Source organism: Impatiens glandulifera, chromosome 4 (genome assembly GCF_907164915.1).
Source record: "Impatiens glandulifera chromosome 4, dImpGla2.1, whole genome shotgun sequence".
Taxonomy (NCBI): Eukaryota; Viridiplantae; Streptophyta; class Magnoliopsida; order Ericales; family Balsaminaceae; genus Impatiens; species Impatiens glandulifera.
Window position 1 is genome coordinate 1,524,238 of NC_061865.1, and position 19,556 is coordinate 1,543,793.

General features: G+C 36.3%; 1 long non-coding RNA gene across 1 annotated transcript; it reads left to right on the plus strand.

The window, feature by feature from the left end:
• Positions 1–7,126: 7,126 nt before the first annotated feature.
• LOC124936425 lies at positions 7,127–7,827 on the plus strand. Its single transcript, XR_007099125.1, has 3 exons — positions 7,127–7,143; positions 7,244–7,338; positions 7,620–7,827. It is a non-coding gene; the product is annotated as an uncharacterized LOC124936425 (long non-coding RNA).
• The last annotated feature ends 11,729 nt before the right edge of the window (positions 7,828–19,556 follow it).

Consider the following 19,556-nt stretch of genomic DNA (forward strand, 5'->3'; position numbering starts at 1 on the left):
CGCCTTCTTCTGAAAAATCTTTTGTATAGGCTTTCTCTTCACTTCCTTCTTCACTTCTTCTTTCTTCTCCCCTTCTTCTTTCATTGGTTCAAACTTCTGCACTTCTTCCATTTCCTTCTCAATAGGATCAATAGGATCTTCAACAAGGTTCTCAATAGGATCTTCAACAAGGTTGTCAATCGGATCCTCAACAACGTTCTCATTCTCATTCACTACCTCTTGAAGAATGTTCTCTATCGGTGGATCCTTAACAACGTTCTCATTATCATTCACTGCCTCTTGAAGAATGTTCTCTATCGGCGGATCATTCTCATTCTCAATTTTCTTCTGCTCCAATTCAACACTATCCTGCAAAATGACTCCATTATTAACCTTCTCATTCTCCTTTTGCTCCTCTTCTTCATCGAGAATGTCATTCAGACCAATGTCATTCTCCTTTTCCTCCTCTTCTTCATCACGAATGTCATTCAGATCAATGTCATTCTCCTTTTCCCCTTCTTCGTCACGAATGTCATTTAGACCAATGTCATTCTCCTTTTCCTCCTGCTACAAAATTGAAAAGAATTTAGATTCAGGATGCGTCACGCAGTTGCGCCACGCAAGATGCGTCAAGCAACAACCAAACAGATCCAAACAACAAACAAGATTCGTCAAGAAAGATGCGTCAGACATAAAGTAGTAAAAAACAGATAGCTCAAAGGTTGGCGAATTACCTGGTTGGTGACATGGTTGGCGAACTGGTTGCTTAGACAGAGAATCATCTTTTCTAACAGAATAAAGTAGTTTTGTTGATTCAATTTGATGTCTCTTATGTCTCTCTTCATCTCTTCGACATCTTTCTTTATCTCTTCGACATCCTTCTTTATCACTTCGGCATCCTTTATCTGAACAGGAGATGCCGGTGCCGGTGCAGGTGCCGATGATGATGAAGGTGTTGAAGTTGCGGATGGGGGACTCATGTGACGTAGGCTACGACGCTTGGTGGCTGCTTTGTTGGGGGGGGGAATATATCATCATATTCAACCTTCTTCTTCCTCTTGGAAGGTTGGACAGTAGTAGGTTCTTCATCAACATCTTCATCAACACCTTCATCTTTATCTTCATCAGCCTTTCTCTTTCTCCCCCCATCAGTAACTCCCTCAAACAAATCATCGAATGAATTGTCAATTTGTTCAAAATCCTCCCCACTGTACAAACTCGTCTCCATGGAGGACTCTTCCATCTTAGAAAAAACAGAGCTATTAAAGACAGATTGTACCTCCTGAAATGTGTTCTTCCTTTTGGATTGATACAATAGTATCCTTGGGCGAAAAGGCCATCAACATTCTTCCTTGTGGCGAATTTAGGGACAAAGTTTTGAATAACCTCATAGCTCTACACTTGTAGTGCTAGTACAAACCCATAAACGTTATAAGCAAAAGAATTAGTAACTCCACTCTCTTTCCTAGACATATATACGGACCTGTGGTGTTTCATGTCCTGGTCAAGACCCCTCATGGTGAATCTAAAGAACAACTTTCCCCATGGAAATCGGAGGAAATCTTCAACATTTTCAACCATATGGATGGTTTTGAGATTTAAAATCCATTTTGGTTCATATGAGAAGAGGTATTAGTTAATCAAGCAGATCAGCCCGATCTTCCATGCGTCTTCCTTATCGGTGCATTTCATAAAAATAGATTCCAACTCCTGCATTCGAATTGTCATATTCCTTTTGAAATATTTTATCAGCAAGGGTGGACAACCTCGGCATTCATCTTTGTATATAGGCAATCTGTCGAAGTTGAGGCCTGTAATCAATGCGTACTCTTTCATACCAAAAGTATATTCCTCCCCATTCAAGTTGAAAATCATCCTATTCAAATTGGCCTTAACCTTCCGAAGCAGCAACTGATGTAAAATTGTCCCTGAGAACAACAAGTCTGGGACTCCTTTCAATAAATACTGAAATTGAGAATTTAGAGCTCTCTCCATAAGATCCAGCGCTTCAAACCTATCAGATACTTTTTTCAGGGCTATGACAGATTTCAATGAAATCCTACCAAGAAAATCATAAACCGTGAAGTCTGCCATCTACAAAAGGGAAAACAAAAACAACAATGTTTGTGAAAACCTTTCACAACAAATACAAACAAACGAGAAGAAAAGCAACCATCAAAATAGCTAGAAACAACCGTCACTTGCGTGACGCAGCCTGCTTGACGCAACTGCGTGACGAAACTGAGTGACGCAACCGCAAGACGCAACCCAACCCATAAACCATGCATGAACCATTTGCAAGCAAGAAGCAACCTACCTTAAACCCTAACATAAACCATGCATGAACCATTTGAAAGCAAGAAGCAACCCTAAACCCTAACATAAAACATGCACGGACCATTTGCAAGCATGAAGCAACCATAAACCCTAACATAAACCATGAATGAACCATTTGCAAACAAGAAGCAACAAACCCTAAAACCTAACATGAGCATGAACCATTTGCAAGCAAGACGCAACCCTAAACCATAACATAAACCAACATAACTAAAACTAACCTAATGAAGTCAATGAATGAACGAGAAGACGAAGACGGGCAGGAAGAGACGTCGAGACAGGTGCGTCGTCGAGGCTGGTGGTGCGAGAGAGAGAGCATGAATAGTGGTCAAGGCTTATTTGGGTTTTATATAAAATAAATAAATGTGAGCATCGTATCCTACTTGACGCATCCGACTTGACGCATCGACTTGACGCATCCAACTTGACGCATCCTCCGTGACGCATCCGACTTGACGCATCCATCTTGACGCATCCATCTTGACGAATCCGACTTGACGCATCCTCCGTGACACATTCGACTGACGCATCCTACGTGACGCATCCTACCAAACAATCAACCTGTATTCAACGAATCAGGGCGAATCAATGGGGAATATTCTGTAAAGGAAATCAACACAAACTGTATATGAAATCAATACAAACAATCACGAAATAACACAAAATATAAACGAATATAGTGGAATGGTCGAATGAAATGTCAATTTGTTCAAAATCCTCCGTGCTGTGCAAACTCGTCTTCGTTGGAAGTTCTTTCGCAGCTATAGGCATTGAATATGGTGGATATGGTCGACGGTGCCTCTTCGATGTTCTTCGACGATGAAAAAGAAGAGAAAGTCTTCTCCGCCACCATAGGGTTCACGGCGGAGAAGACAGAGAAGACATGGATGAGAGAGAAAATGAATCGAAAATGAAAAAAAAAAATTATGACTTTCTAGGGTTAGTGCGTCACGCAACTGGGAGGATGCGTGACGCAAAGGGTATAATGGTCATTAAAAAAAATGGGGTTACCAGCGCTATTAAAATTCGTAGCCCTTACCATCCGCTGTTAGGCCTCTCTTTTGGGTTATTTCTTCAAATTTCCCAAACTGATATATTATAATCTAGTCTGGAATAGATTTTGTATAAAAAATTAGCCCGGGTAGGGTAGATATTAGATCGGGCTACGCCCATGCTTGGCAGATATCTTAGGACATTTGCATCCAATGCTGTACCCTTACCAGTTATACAATCAACTGAATATTCTTCACGCTCTTCTTCTCCGTTGCCTACTTCCTAGTTTATCCACACCAACGACCGATGGAGATGGAGAGAGAAAACAGGAATTTCATGTCTCTTAACGTTGTTGTTACTCTCTCTCTCTAAGCTTGTTGCTGTACTCTCTCCTCATTGCCTCCTTCATTTATCTATTAGGATTTTTCGGGATCGATTTCCTACCTTCCTTGTCCACCGGACTATCTCTCCAAGACGATGTATCATGTATGGGATTGGAGGAACAAAAGATCTTCAACGAGGACAGACGTTGTGGACCCTGTTCCGCTGCTGCTATTAAAATTCAATTGCTATGTTGGTGATAAATCATAGAATTGCAATTCCAAAGTAATACGGATGAAATTAAAACTTAAGAAATCTTATACAGTCTCGTCCACATAGAAAATTAGATGTTTTCATCTCAAATCAAACTAGCACAAGTAGTGTATATGGAACCAAACGTTGAGAATTAAGCATAAGTTGTTTGATCTACTCCTCTTGGAAAACATACTTCCTTCAATATCCCAATTAGTGATGAAAATTTTCTTAGGCATAAAATCAATAGAAAATCAATATAACATCACTTAGGAGTGAAGATTTTGAAGGGGAAGAAGCGGGTTTATTAAATGATAAACTTTTTTTTTTTTTTTTATATTATTCGTATTATTATTATTATATATTACTACTTAACGTTTATTCCTGATTAGGATCTTCTTCAATCCTTCTCTCTCTTCTTACCCTTGCCATAGCGGATTCAACCCCCGCTGATCCCCAGCTTTACCGATCAGAATCCGTAGCTCCGGTCATCGGAAAAAAAGAAGCAACTCAGAACCAGAATCCTTGGACGACATCCATCGAACATTGCATTGTCGAACTCTGATGGACCCAATTCTTTCAATCCATCCTCGTCGCTCTTGCTTTACCGATTCTTTCAATAATCCCAGTGATTCTCACATAGAACATGATGTCCTTCAGGCTGCTATTGTTGCTCTCACTGCTTTTTTTCAGGTCTGATTCAACCGTATCTATAGTATATCTTGTTTTACTGTATATTTATTATTTGTTCGTCATTTCTTTTGCAGAGGTGGAGGAAAAGATGGGGAAAAAAACAGTTGAACAAAGTTATTCTACTGTCCTTGCTGCACTTATACTCCAATGGGAAGTTGCACTGTCTAGCTAGTTGTGGTCAACAGGAACCTTTACGGTAACCTGAATTCGTATTTTTTACAATTGATAATATTTGCTACATGATATGGTAATTCCATTTCTTTTGACATTTGCCTCTTTTCTTGGTGTATGTAGCGCTCTTTTAGTCGCTTTTTCAGGCTTTTATTTACTGTGTTGGTGATCTTGGAAATGGGAAAGGTAGAATATATGAGTCCAGCTACTTATCTTCCTAGAAGTTATTATTTTGAAACAGGCGAAGGTAATATGAATCTGAGAAATGTTAATGCAGATTTTGGCGAGAGATGGACAACATAATGACAATGAAAATGGATCAGTCTTATTGGAGATTTGGCCAGCAGTATTTCTATTAAAGACAAAAGAGGTAGTATGTCTACCTTTTCTTGGTTGCTTATGAAATCACGATTGATGAGGAGTTTATAGGTGTTATTGAGTAATTGATATGAGATTAAGGCTTGATAATTAATAAAAATCCAATTATGATATTTTTTGCTTAACAAAGTGCTACCTTTAACCAAATGACATCCATATTTTATATTGCTTAAGATGAGTTCCGTCTGAACTTGTTATTAAGAAAACATATGCACTTACAAACTTTAAAAACAAGGGGTTGCCTTTTTGGGAAATTAAAATAGAAGAAGGTAGTTGTCTGGCTACTTGGTGCACGTGCATAAATTGTCATCGGGATATGTCTTTAACATGGGTTTTCTCTTCAGGTTCCAATCCATATGTGTATTTTTAAGTAAGTCCTAGATTGTCCCCACAGATTTCAGAGGGAAGCTGCTGCTGCAGCAGTCTCAGAATTTGTCCATTACAGGTATTCTTTAGTTGATAGTTTTCAAGGTTCCTTCCCATAGAATGAATTGTTTCTTGTGCTGTTGTGTATTTAAAATATAGCTTATTTCATTATTTTCAATATCTTGTCTGGTGAATATTTGATAATGTTTTTTCCATGTGAGCTTAAAAAGGCAATTGTCATATCTCAGCTTATCGGCTGATTAATAATTCAGATGTTTGTCTCTCCCTTTTTCACTGCTAAGCTAGACTATCTCTCTTTTTGTCGATATTGCACGTGATGACTTTGGTTCCTTATTGGAAGAGATGGTTGAAACCTTATGCCGACATGTATCTGATGATTCTCCTACAGTTAGTCGTCTTTGTTTAAGGGGACTTGTTCAGGTTTTTCAGTTTGCCCAGGTCTATTTGTATTACTATTCCGATGACTTTGAAAGAAAATTGTGGCCCTTTTTATGAGTTTTTCATGTTGAACTTGGCTGATTAATAGTTGTGTGAAAAAAAAATAAAGCTTCTAATGATGTTCTGTTACTAATAAATATAATTCTTGCTTTTCAGATTACCCATCCGTGCATATTTTGCGTTACACTGCTGAAGTTCTTGGTGTATACTAGCTCTACTTGATGATTCTGATGAATCCAGTTCAACTAACTTCTGTATCATGCTTGTTGACAGTTAGTTCAAAGAACCTCTTTCATTTTATGATAAAAAGGGACCAAAGAGCTTGTCTTCTCTCATCAATAATGACCTTTCTGTTTCTGTATAAACTAATTGAATTTCTCATTCCCATTAGATAGGTTGTCGAGTTCTCACCCTTAATGATGCTGTTGAAACCTATACTAATCAATCTCTCTGTCCGGCTTCGCAACCTTCAAGTAGGATTTATCGTTCTGTACTCTTGCCTTCTTATTATTCCGTCTTTCGGTAGTGATTGATGGGTTCAAGCACCAAACTAATTGACCTGTTGCAATTGTTATTAAATAAATAAAAAATGTTCTGCCTTAAAATGAATCCCCTATTATATGCCATCTTGAATGTGTGTTGATGGTCTATATATTGCTTCTTCTATTGTCAGTATGCAATTGCCCATACATAACAGAAAAAATGTACTGTATCATATGAAAGCAGAGTGTGTGAATGCAAAAATACGAGCCAAGCATTTGCAGCCTTCTGGAGCTCTTAGCAATTATGCAGTTGGAACACAACGCGAGGCATATCTTGAGCAGGTTTTTTCATTACTTTCACCTTCCATTCTTTGAGGCGTCTCAGTTTGTGTATTTGTAGGAATCTAGCACTCCATCTTTTCCTTTCAATTATAAAAAGCTGACCTTTCTTTAAAATAAATCAATTCCATAGTTATTCCACGCTTGCTTTGCATCTTCATGAAGACGATCTAACTGTTCGACAGGCTTGCCGAGTATAAAAATACAACAATCTTGATTTTATTTTATTTTTTCAGAATAATTTACAGTTGGAATCTCTGTTAATTTAGTATATGCTAATTTGATGTAGAATACCCTTAAAGCATTGCACCCATAATGGAGTTGGAGGATTGGTTGCAATCACCAATTCACATCGTTTTAATTCGGATTACAGGTGCCTGCTAAATGCTCCTTAAACATCAGTAATTTTTCTCATAGTAATTAATCATTTTTTAGTACAACTGAAATCCAACAAACATCCATTTTGATGATAGGAGTGACTATGAAGATTTTGTTCAGAGACCTTGCAAGGCAAACAGTTCAACATTTTGCTTCTAGAGTCGACACTTATATGTCATCGATCGTACAGGTCCATATCTGATTGAAAATCCTATATATATTTACTCCCTCCTAATAGGCAGACATAAACGTGGTGTTCTCCCCAAGCAGGATAGCTTAAGTGGAAAGAGTTACCTAAAGAACAAATGTCTCAGGTTTGATTCCCACTAAGGATAAAGAAAGAAAAAAGTGTAAAGAGTCTTGAATTTTGGAGACTAAGATCTCATGTTCTATTCTCACTTAAAACGTATCGATGAAAAGGATAAACACGTTCTAAATAATGTGGTTTTCTACCACCACGAAAAAATGCAGGCATATGATGCTCATTGGCCGGTTATTCAAGCAAACGCGATACACTTGTCCAGCTGCATCCTTACTTTCTCGGATGATCACGTATTTTCAATTATTTACTATGCTCAGTTATTGAGTCTTTTTTTAAAAGTGTTTTTTTTTGTCACAATGAAATGAATTGATAGTTGTATGCATTTGATATGAGATTGAATTAGATAAAACTTTTAGGTGAAAAGAATGACATATTGTTTGCAACAGAATGACCCACCTTTTTTTTCCAAATGAGTTTCCAAAAAGCCTCTCGTGTAGAAATGGATGAAAATGTAGCATCTTGGAAATTTCTCTTTATCTGACAGGTTTCGGTTGTCGGTGGGAAAAAATGAGTGTTTCAACAGACCCGGTAGTTAGAGCAACGTGTCGTGGCTTTTGGGTACCTTACTTAAACGTCTTCCCCAATCATGGAGAACTATTCCAATTGACAGAGGAGTTAGATTTTAACAAGGAAGAACAATGATTCAGGGAAGGATCAATGGATTAATATTCTATTACAGACTTATTATTTGTTTCCTCTGGCTTTTGAAGTAAACCGTCCCTCTGCCTTTTATAATTCCTTATTTTATTATTATTATTCTAGTGTCGTTAGATCATGTACTGTGTGCATGGTGTGTTGTTGGGGAAATTGATGAAATGGCCCTACTAAAGGGTCTAAATACATAAATGGATCCACTCCATTTTGTTTTGCAAAAAGGCCTATTTTGTCCTCCGTAATGCCCCTCACGTGCCTGTTTTATCGCTCAATTACGGGAAATGTCATTACGCGTTTTCATCTAAAACGCTGTGAGTTATATACGCGTTTTAGATGAAAACGCTGTGAGTGACATTTCCCGTAAATGGAAAGTCGAGAAATGTCACTCATGCGTTTCATCTAAAACGCGTATATGAACTCACGCGTTTTAGATGAAAATGCACTGTGAGTGACATTTCTCGTCTTTCATCGTATATATACTTTTTTTTTTGCCCCTAATTAAAAACAACCCCATTCACGAATATCGATCGACTCTCACTTTCCACTCTGACTTCCAACTTCGTCTCTCGATTTTCCATTCAAACCCTGTTCAATATAATCGATCAACCTTGTTTAACCTAGTTCAATCTCGTTTCAACATCATCGTTCGTCGTCCGTCTCTTCGATCATATATTTAGGTGAGTTTAGGGTTTATGTTTAATCTGTAATGTTCTCTTCGATCAAATATTCTGCCGTTTATATTAATGGATATTGATGTATCCTTAGCTTTTAGGGTTCGTTTATGTGTGTATATGATGTTGTTGTTTATTCAGTGTTCTTCACTCACAAGTATTATATTAGTGTTCTTATTCTGCATGCATGTATTTCTCGTTTATTCTTTCACGAGCATTGTACTTTGACGGACGATTTGCTAATGAGATTTGCAAATGAAATCATGAATGTGACAAAGATTATAACAAATGCCTGATAAAAGTGAAACAACGAATGCAAACATATAGAATTTTCGTGTATTCTTGATTTAGCTATTTGAGTTGTTATGTTCTAGTTTAGGTAATTATAATTTTCTGGATTTGCTTACTCCAATGTGTGTCTTGTTTTTAGATGGAGTCCATCATAATTCCTGAGTTTGCTGGGAGGGTTTCATGGAAACCAATATCTCAAACATTGCCACCAAGTTTGCTTCAATGAATCTAATGAAAAGGGTAGAGCAAACCTAATTCCGATTTTTATTTAAAAGATTCACGTTACTGCGTTCTCAGGAACGATAATACACCAAATTCTCCTTAGGAAGAGCATCTCAAATTCTATAGAGATGAAGTTTCTCGTGAATGGAGAAGAGCTGTGCTCAGGAGAAGGAGTTTGCATTGGTCACACGTCTCAATTTTGGGAGATTCCCTGCGGTGGAACCATTCAATGAAGTTGAAGAATGTCCACATTTGGTTGTTTAATATTTTAAAAGTAATCTACTTGTTAGAACAAACTGACCTTTATTCAAATTCGTGTCCTTCTCTAATAAGGAAAATGCATGAAATTGGAGCTGGTATACCTGGTTTGCCAATATCTCTTCGCCCTCGACTCAAAGAGGATAATAAATATCAAACTCCTCAGCATGGTCGATGACATCGACACTTTCCTTAAATTTCTATGGGGAAAGTTGTCCTTTAGAGCAACCATAAAGGGTTTGACAAGGACCTTACTCGCTACAGATTGCTATATCTGGATAAAAGAAAGCCAACTGGGAAGAAGAACAAAACAAGAATGTCGATATTTCTTATACCGTATATGGGTTCGCACTAGTCTTACAAGTGTGGACCTATGAGGTTATCCAAACGTTTGTCCCCAAATTTGCAAGTAATATAATGCTTCAAGCGCAAGAGCCTATCTGCCCAAGGATAATACAATACAAATCCAGCAGGAAGAGCACTACCTCTGATCTTCACACTGCCCTGCAAGTCAAGATTGTCAAGAAGATGAATTGTCTGAAGACGAGAAGATCTTATATGCTGGGGAGGACTTTGAAGATATGGGAGATAATGTTTATAATGTCTTTTTTGAACTTGATTGCAGAAAGAGGAAATTTTGAGATATTGAAGATGTAGTTCCTCTTAAACTTGACATGAGGAAGAAAAAAACAAATTACTCATGCCCAAAGCCAAACCTTCCACGAGTAGAAGAATCCGTAACCCTACCCCAGCACCAACAACTCTTATTCTATCGAGAGCGGCCACGAGTAGAAAAGATGATGAATCCTCTCACATGACTCCAACATCAACAACTCCCCAAGATAGATGTAGATTGAATGAACTTACGAAGGAGCTAAATTAACTAAAAACTGAAATAAATCTAATAAAAGAGATGTTAAACCAACTACAACAACAGTTTGGCATATTATCATCCACACTAGGGGAGGAATAGAGAAAAAGAATATTTAATGAGGAATATATAGATGTAGATGTGCTTGTGGAGAAAAAGAAGGTGAATGTCTAGGTAGACAATGATGAGGAAGATTTGGAGGTGAATCAGGAAGACAAGGTTGAGGAAGATTTGGAGGAAAATGAGGAAGCTTTGGAGGTGAACGAGGAAGACATGGGTAAAGAAGATTTGGAGAAGGTGAATGTGTTGATTGAGGAATTGGTGAAAGATGATAATGTTGAGGTTCTTGTGGAGGATACGAAGATTGAGGATATTGAAGAGACTAAGATTGAGGATGTGTTGGATGATGATTTGCTTGTGGAGAAAGACAATGATGGGATTGTGGAGAAAGAAAAACATGGGATTGTGGAGAAGAAGATTGAGGATATTGAGGTATGTATGGTGTATTTCTCGTATATGGTCTAACTCAATCATTTTATTTTTTTTGTAGGATGAGCTAGTGGAGGAGAAGAACAATGATGAGCTTGTGTTGGAAGTTGGTATGCTTGATGAGAAATCCAATGATGGGATTGTGGATGAGAAAATTGAGGATATTGAGGTATGTGTGGTGTATTTCGAGCATATGGTATATTTCTCGCAATTGGTGTATTTCTCGCAAATAGTGTATTTCGAGCATATGGTTTATTTATTGCTGTAGAATTATCCCGGAAGAAAATAATTCCAATAATGGAATGTTGAGAAAGTCAGTCAATCAATTAGACTAATTGATTTGTAAATCAATCAATTAGACTAATTGATTTGCTAATTAGCCGTTGATTATCATTTACATGATTTTACTATTTAATTATTTCTTTTTCTGCAAATGTAATCTTACTATTTAAGCACTAGACAGTCTTATGTAAGACAACAACAAAACAACAAGCAATGAAATATTCTCTCTTTTCTTTATTTTTCTACATGGTATCAGAGCAGGTTTTTCCTTCTTGAAGGAACCTGTTCACAATTTTCCGCTGTCTCCTCCAATGGTGGAAATAGTCATTGGAGGAGAACTCAAATGATTCTATAATCTCATATTTCTCTAAAATTATTATCACAAATCTCAGTGCATTTTTTCCATAGTTCAGTCGAATCTGTATCGAGCATCGTCTTCGTGTCTCGACAGATTTATTTTTTCTCCTTTTTTGGCAAACGTCGTCTTTATTTCTCGACAGATTTCTTTCAACATTTTATCTGTACAAAACTTATCATTTTTCACTTCAAGAGCTGAGCCAAGAGCCAAGAGCCAAGAGCCAAAAGCCAAGAGCCAAGAGCCAGGAGCCAAAAGCCAAGAGCCAGGAGCCAAGTGCCAAGAGCCACTCCTCTAACTAAGTGAATCATGATTTTTGAATCAGTCAAATTGAAAGAATGTCATCAACAATTCATCGGCAACAACCTCTTCAATCTTTGCCAAGGCTCTATTACACCTCTCTACGTTACATCCCACAACCAGGTGGTTGACATACTCACCAAGGCGATTCAAGGAAGTATTCGGCAAGTTGGGCAGTCTCAAAATCTACTACCCAACTTGAGGGGGAGTGTAGAATTATCCCGGAAGAAAATAATTCCAATAATGGAATGTTGAGAAAGTCAGCCAATCAATTAGACTAATTGATTTGTAAATCAATCAATTAGACTAATTGATTTGCTAATTAGCCGTTGATTATCATTTACATGATTTTACTATTTAATTATTTCTTTTTCTGCAAATGTAATTTTACTATTTAAGCACTAGACGTCTTGTGTAAGAAACACAACAACAAAAACACAAGCATTAAAATATTCTCTCTTTTCTTTATTTTTCTACAATTGCATATGGTCTAATTCAATCATTTTTTTGTAGGATATGCTAGTGGAGGAGAATGTGGTAGATATTGAGGTATGTATGGTGTATTTCGAGCATATGGTATATTTCTCGCAAATGATGTGATTCAACCATTTTGTTTTGTAGGATGTGTGCTAGTGGAGGAGAAGAACAATGATGGAATTATGGAGGAAGCTGATGTGCTTGATGAGAAATTCAATGATGGGATTGTGGAGGAGAAGATTGAGGATATTGAGGTATGTATAGTCTATTTCTCGCATATGGTATATTTCTCGCATATGGTCTAATTCAATCATTTTGTTTTTGTAGCATGTGCTAGTGGAGGAGAAGAACAATGATGGGATTGTGGAGGAGAAGGTGAAGGATATTGAGGTATGTATGGTGTATTTCGAGCATATGGTCTATTTCTCGCAAATGGTCTAATTCAATTATTCTGTTTTTGTAGAATGTGATAGTGGAAGAGAAGAACAATGATGAGATTATGGAGGAAGTTGATGTGCTTGATGAGAAATCAAATGATAGGATTTTGGAGGAGAAGATTGAGGATATTGAGGTATGTATGGTATATTTCTCACATATGGTCTATTTCTCGCGTATGGTCTATTTCTCGCATATGGTATATTTCTCGCATGTGGTCTAATTCAATCATTTGTTTTTGTAGGATGTGTTAGTGGAGGAGAAGAACAATGATGGGATTGTGGAGGAAGCTGATGTGATTGATGAGAAATTTAATGATGGGATTGTGGAGGAGAAGATTAAGGATATTGAGGTATGTATGATATATTTCTCGAATATGATCTAATTCAATCATTTTGTTTTTGTAGGATCTGTGCTAGTGGAGGAGAAGAACAATGATGGGATTGTGGAGGAGGAGGTGGAGGAGAAGGTGGAGAATATTGAGGTATGTATGTTGTATATCTCGCATATGGTCTATTTCTCGCAAATGGTCTATTTCTCACAAATGGTCTAATTCAATCATTTTGTTTTTTTAGGATGTTCTAGTGGAGGAGAAGGTGGAGGATATTGAGGTATTATGGTGTATTTCGAGCATATAGTGTATTTCTCGCAAATGGTGTAATTCAATCATTTTTTGTAGGATGTGCTAGTGGAGGAGAAGAAGAATGATGGGATTGTGGAGGAGAAGGTGGAGGATATTGAGGTATGTATAGTGTATTTCGAGCATATGGTCTATTTCTCGCATATGGTCTAATTTAATCATTTTGTTTTTTTTTTTTTGTATGATGTGTTAGTGTAGGAGAAGAACAATGATGGGATTGTGGAGGATATTGTGAAGAGGATGTGGAGGATGTGGTCAATGATAAAAATGATGTGAATGAGAATGTGCAAAATAAGAAGGTGGTACAAAAGCAGGTGGACGATGATGTGTTTGTGGATGAGAAGGTGGACAAAGTGCAGAATAAAAATGTGGTGCAGAATAAGAAGGTAGTGCAGAAGAAGAAGATGGTGCAGAAGAAGGTGGACGATGATTTGTTTATGGAGAAGAAGGAAGACAAAGTGCAGAAGAAGGACAAGCAGAAGGTGGAGGAGGAGGATGGGGTGGAATTGGACGATGCATCCCACGTCCAATTTAAGAGAAAAAGGTTGAGGCCGAAAGCTCTACTTAATCCCTACACCGTCCCTCATCCAAAAAAGAAGATGGTTAAATAAGATGTTGAAGATCCAATCATTGTCGATCCTATGGCGAAGTTTAATCCGAAACTGAAGACAAAGTTGATGAAAGAGTTGGCGAAAAGAGCTAAATGTAAAAAGTTGGAGCTTTGTATTGGCAGTGTAGGCTTTACATTCTTCAATACAGTTTTGAGGACACATAGGTGACTAACTGATGTGGAGATCAATGCCGGATGTGCTCTGCTAAGAAAAATAGCATTCACCTACCCTAAGACGTACGCGAAGGATTTCATCATCGCAGATTGTCATTTCGCCAATGGCCATGCTCATCCGTCTGGATGTCTGTTATGGTACCCGGATTAATCATCTCCAACATGTAGAGGTATGATGACAATTTACCATTGGAGTCCTCTACAGTTTCACGCACCGCCATTAGGGCATGTTCCATAGACCTCCAATCCTTACTATAATTCATCTTTATTCCATAAGTTGTCTGCATGACTTCCGTTATTTTCTTAGGCATGTGGTCATGGTGATGGTCCATGTACTTGCTCTTCATTCATTCCCCAATAACTCATGATGATGCTTTCCTTTTATTCTCTCGTCTTGTCACAATTGAACATGTATGATCTTTACAAATTTCTGAATCTCAAACATTTTCGAAGATTTTCCTTTCACAGCATGTAATCTCCACTTGCAATTCTGATCCAAACATTTCACCACCCAAATATCTTTTTTGACTTCGCCACTTTGAATTCAAAATGATTAGCCGTCGCATATTTATGTAACATCAGTTGAAGTTCTTTTTTATTCGCAAACAACGAACTGTCTTCAATTTCTAAAGTTAATGCCTCAGGTATCGAATTTTCAATGTTAGGTATGTTTCTAGGAACCCAAGCACTGCTCGAATTGGTACTAGCAACCCAAGAATCACTACTAGGTTGGGTAATAGGAACCCAATCATCATCCCCCTCATTCAGACGCAAACATGGTTCATCTTCAATGTCATTTTCAGTTTCAAAGTCAACCTCATTCTGGAATACCTCAGGATCATCAATTTCTGGAACCACTACACTTTCTTGAGTTGGGTTTGTTGGATTTATAAGTAGTGACTTATCTACTAAGGATACACACAATGGAGTGCGGCTGTAGACTGGAACTGCTTCATGTAAAAAGAACTCCACATCCACATCTTTTTTATATCAGTTATATAAGAAAATTTGACATTAATATCAGGAGCATTATACTTGCTTGAAGCAATAAATCATATCTAGATTTGTCAACATCAGTAGCAGAATATATTAGATCAACTAATTAGGCATAAGTAGAATTTTGGGGAACAATAACATCATCCGTAGTTTTCCACTCTCCATCAAAGTAAAGAAGTACTTGAGCTGCAATTGAAAACAGTTTAACAACATTACAAGGATTACTTCGGTTGTTGCTTTTTAAAGATGGCGTGAACCATAACCGAGGAGAGGAGGTTGCTGATAGAGTTTCAGGAAATCCAATGCAACAACTTTTCTAGATGTTTATTTTAATGGATCTAATGGGATAGGAGCCCCTATCCAATAGGTCCATTGAAACAAACTTGTGGACAATTCTTGGCACATTGTATTTCTATGAAATATACCAGCAAACTCCTCCTCAGTGAGTATTTCGCGTGAGTGAGCATAATACGTTTGAGTGAGCATAATACGCGTGAGTGAGCAAATATAGTATTGATTCACATTCATTCAGGAGTTATCAAATACAACCTAGCTATACTATAATATAACCAACATATTGTTCATATAACCAACATATTGTTCATAATCACTAAAGAACATAAAATAAACATACCCATTTTGAGAACGAAGAGTAGTGGGTCATGGCTTCAAACGGAGAGGTCGTGGTCGTAGTCGTCGTCGTCAGCTGCTGCTTGTGGTCGTGGTCGTGATCTTTAGGGGAGTAGGGTTTGAGAGTAAAGTCGGAGTGGAAAGGGGGGAAAGTGAGAGAGTCGATCGATATTCGTGAATTGTTTTTTTTAAGTTAGGGCAAAAAAAAGTATATATACGATGAAAAACGAGCAATGTCACTCACGCGTTTTCATCTAAAACGCGTGAGTTCATATACGCGTTTTAGATAAAATGCGTGAGTGACATTTCTCGATTTTCCATTTACGGGAAATGCCACTCACGTGTTTTTATCTAAAACGCGTATATGAACTCACGTGTTTTGGTTGAAACCTAATCAAAATCCTCAATGGATTACCAACTCTGTTTCTGACATATTTTCCTCTCTTTAAACCCCTAAACCTTACATCTTTTGTTCTTTGTGAACTGAAGAAAGCTAGGGATATTCAGCAACTTATTCTCTCATGGATTTACTTTGTCAATTTCTTTTGCTTAGGTATGTTTGATACAATCTGATTCTGATATAGTGAACAGAGAATAGAGAATCCTAGAAATTTAGGAGGGAGGAGATATATAGAGGATATTATTTCTTGTTATTCCGATACATTCATGAGAAAAGAACAGAATAATATTGAATAGCAGATTTCTAAGACAATGTCGGGTATGGAGGTTCTTACACTTGGAAACAATGTCGACCGTAAGTACCTCCCCAAAACAATGTTTACAATGTGCAAACAACTTTTAACCTTTAACAAATATGACAAGAAAATTACAATTGACCTTCTAAGACAGGTTTGAACTCTCATCCTATTTCATTCATTCATTTTTTATATTTTAAAAGGTACTGCTGTCATTTATCAATGCATTGTGATTTTAGTTGGAAGGATGGGATCGATTTGAGTTGTAATCTTTGTTGATTGACAAGGGAACTGTCGAGACATCTTTCATAAAGGTATTTTTCTATATTTTTTTATGTCTTTTTTGTTTTGATTATTGCAATATTCTTTATTGATAGTATATTGTTAGAACTCTAAGTAAAATTGTTCTCCTCTGTAATGAAGTTAATTAATCCTTGAAGAATAATTAATCCTTTTAAGAAGCATTACATCATATCATGTAATGGTATTCCACTCGACGACATTGGCTAAAAGCCTATATAATGAATAGCTGCAGTTCTCTTTATTTAAAAATTAATTATTACGAAAGCCTTCGTATGAAGCATTTTAATGTTTAAACAACAGGGTGGCTAGGTCAAAATTCGCGTCAATCTTTCTTATTCCCAGCTGCAACAAGTGTTCAAGCATGTGGTAATATGTTCATTACTTGAGAGTTGTCTTTAGTTATTTCTCCTGTGGATTGTTATCCCCTTTGCCTTTCTTGGAGATAACATGTATATTTAAAATATCTCACTGTAATCTTTATTTCTGAGTTTACCTAACAACATTTAGGATTGCTATGTTACAAATATGTACTATTGGCTAAACACAATCACGTATAGCCTTGATCCTTACAGGGGCTTTGGGTTGTTGGCGCCATATCCCGCATCAGGATCGTCAAGGAAGCTACTTGTCAATTTATGACCCGTCTGCCCTACCATTTCAGGTTTTATTTATTTATTTTAAGTTTAAAATAACTTAATTCGAAAACTATCTACGTTTCAAATATTTGTACTTGTCATTTCCATTTTGATTGTCTAGTTTTAAGTTTTATAGTCTTTACACTACTCTAGATTTGCTTATTATTTACTGACATTAGTGGTCATCCACAAGACCCTATTGTTGAATCAATGATCATGAAAATAAACCAAATAATGAATAATGATGATAATTGATTCTAATATATATATATATATATATATTGGTTAATGATGGATATTTCCACACCATGATTTGATTCTATGAATACATGTGTACTTACAAGCTCAATTACATTCTTTCTCCATGCCAATTTGCATACCTATTATCAATTATTCACTTCAGATTGAATTGGACTAGGATTTGGATGTTTAATCATAATAAGATAGGTATTTTACTTGACTTCCTATGTTTTCATCATATCATTCTTATTTTTGGAGGTATTCTTGGAAGGTCTATCTGAAAAAGGTAGCCTTACAATACGATTAGTTTTCAATGTTTTCTCTTCAATTATTTATTTTTAGCTTATGATATTAGTTTTTTATTAATTTCTTTATAATTTAAAAGTTTGATAAAAATATATTATATAAGAACACAATTCAAAGCCCTTTTCAATTCACAACAAAATCAATGAAATTTTAATTTATTTTTCCAAATACTAAATGCACTCACAGGCAACATCCTTCAAAAATGCGTATTCAATTCACCATCGAGCTTCTTCAATAATAGGTGTAGCTTTGTTCTTCATAACGCTGTGACATCTATTGTTGCTACGGATGACAATGGAGAAATATTCTCCTAGATAAAATCTTGGTACTCGTTAGTGACTCCACTAATCTGGTTGCTCAGATGCTTATTTCTTTGGAAGCAAAAACTATTTTGGAGTCTTTTCATTCTTTGATATCTCCTCTTCATCTTTTTCTTTAGGAAGTTTGTTTATCCTGTCCATCATTTATGTAAATGGGTTTAAACATACATTTAGATGAACAATATGTTCAAAAGAGTAAATTAAAGTGATAATTAGCTTTATTTATTTATTTGAGAGTGGATACCGACCCATGATTGATTTTTCAACTTTTTTTTACTCAACTAAGTAACTCCAACTAGTAATTTTAGTTCAAGAAATTTCCCTGTTATACTCAAAAAAAGGTATACAAATGAGAAAATATATTAGCTACAGTTTGAAGAGAAAATAAATAGACAGCACCCATAGATATGGCTCAGAAGACTTTGAATCTGAATTGGACTCCAAGAATACCTCCAAAAATACTGTTGACTTGATTTCCATTTTAAGTATTAAAAACTGAATTGATCAATCACAACATTCAGATGTAAGCTCTACGTTCTATTATTAATTTAGTTTCTGGTTTGCAGGTAGAGCAAACAATGATGCACTTGAAAATGGAATAATTGTCGAGTTCAGAAGACAACAAAGATGATAATCTCGTCTATCATTAGAATAGTTGGCGTATATATATTACTTAATTGTTTTGTCTTTTAAGTATACAAAATTTTCTTTTAGTCTAATTGTTTTTTTAAACCATTAGAATATGATTATAAACTTGTAATATATATGATTTTATAAGATAATATTATTTAGTTATTTAATTTAAAAATAAAGAAAAAAATAAAAATTCAGGTCAAAATTGTCAAAAGAAACTAAAAATAAATTTAAAAATAAAATAGACTTTTGGCAACGCTTAAATGAATGTTACCGACGCTTAAATAAGCGTTGCTAAAACTTATGCCCACCCTGTTTTTGACGACATAAGATTAAGGGTCGGTGATCTTTTTGGCGACGCTTTTAAGGGTTGGCAGAAGTCTTTTTAAGCGTCGCCGAAATTCCTTTTTGTTGTAGTGCTAGTGGACACGGTTTCAGGTTTCAGCTGTAACCATTCTTTCGGATTTCGACTACATCTAATCATGATTTTATTTATTCGAAAATAAATCAAAATAATTATTTTAATTTTATAAATTGAGTGGGTAGACTGTAACCATCCTTTCAGATTTCGGCTAAATCGGATCATAATTTTATTTATT